The sequence below is a fragment of the Piliocolobus tephrosceles genome, chromosome 13 (assembly GCF_002776525.5).
Source record: "Piliocolobus tephrosceles isolate RC106 chromosome 13, ASM277652v3, whole genome shotgun sequence".
Lineage (NCBI taxonomy): Eukaryota > Metazoa > Chordata > Mammalia > Primates > Cercopithecidae > Piliocolobus > Piliocolobus tephrosceles.
The window spans coordinates 99654125-99655876 of record NC_045446.1 but is presented as its reverse complement, the minus strand read 5'-3'; positions in this window follow the sequence as shown (position 1 = coordinate 99655876).

Sequence of the window (1752 nt, the reverse complement as noted above, 5' to 3'; positions counted from 1 at the left end):
ATACATGTTTCAAAGCAACATGTTGTACATAATAAACATATACAATTTTTATTTGTCAATTAAAAATAAATTTAAAAGAAAAAAGAAGCAGGAAAATAGCAAAAGACTGAAAAAGATTACAATAGTACTAGAGTTTGGTTGTGTTTTACAGTTGGCAGGAACATAAATCGGCATAACTGTCTGGAAAGAAAATCGTAAATATATACTGCGGGCCTTCACATTTCCGGATTTGGTTCATTAATTCACAATTTAGGATTCTATATTAAGGAAATTAAAAAAAAATTAGGTAAGTGTGATAAGTTGATTTATATTATCAAAAACCTAGAAATAACCTGAATGTTAAATAATGCTGGAATAATTAGAGATTTTCAAACTTTTGAGAAAATCCAATGAAAGTCTTTCCAAGTCTTTTGTTACTTTCTAAGTAAAAAAATCTTACTTAGAACCTTAATATTTAAGACACTTAGCAGATCTGTTCTGAGGATGGCAAAGTCTGGAGTGTGCCCACCCACTGAGCCCCTCCTGGGCTCTTTGCAATAGATCTTGCAGAGAGAACTCCAAAGAACTCTGTGATTTTGAGAGTGCAGTTTGCAAATCATTCCATTAAACACATCCTCCTTGTAATCTATATGACACATCATGATATTTGCAAAAAACACCTGGAGGCTTGAGAAAACTTGATGATAAAAATTTAAGTAAAATATAAAATGCAAAGTTGTAGATATAATTTTATGATCTCAGCTATCAAAAATACATCTGAGAAAAAAGATTGAATGGGAATACAAAGAAAACCAGATTATATCTGGGTAGTAAGATTATAACTAATGTTTGTTTCATCTCTATACTTTTTTGAATTTCTCAATCTTCTTACAAGGAGGATGTATTTTGTTTTGTTGAGAAATAAAAATGTGTGTGTGTGTGTATATGTGTGTATGTATTTAAAGTCTATTTTGCCAAACAGGCATCATTTTGTTTTTTTTTTTGTGTGTGTGTGTGTTGCTGGCTTGGCGGAAATGCTGTAGTCCTAGCAATCTTATTTCAGCTCAGTACTTGACAAAATTTCTCAGGATATTTTATTACATCAAATGGATTGTGGACTGAGTGAAATACAGTCAGGTAGAGTCACGATTGAACAGTGCACTCAGTTCCATTTATTGAACACTCACAATTTGCCAGGCCCTTTGCTGGGCACTGAAGATGTGAAGTGAATAAGATGGGATTCCTGCCCTCAATGAGGCCCAGTCCAGGGACTGACAAACATGAGTGCAAATACCCATAGTTCCACAGTGGTAGGCATCCACTGGAGGTATGTCAAAGTGACCTGGAACATTGAGGAATGACTGGCCTTGGGCCAGCATCATAGAGGAAAGAACTTTGTGTCCACTTTCTTTATGTAAAGCACCATTTTAAACACCTTGTTACATCAGTCAAGGGTCATAGTTGCAAGCAACAGAGGCAGACTATGATCATGTAGAAAAGGAGTTTTATCCAGCCTGAGTGACAGAATGAGACCCCGCCTCTAATATATATGTATAAACCTTATCTTATATAAATAATATGATATATATCTTATATACAAATAATACCATATATATCTTATATTTATGTAAATATATCTTATTATTTATAACATATTATATGATATATTTTATATATAAGATAAATATGAATATATGAAACGTATATCATAAATATATATATAAAAATATTAATAAAAGACATTGTACAGTTTTTTGCCTGAAGAGCCAAGCT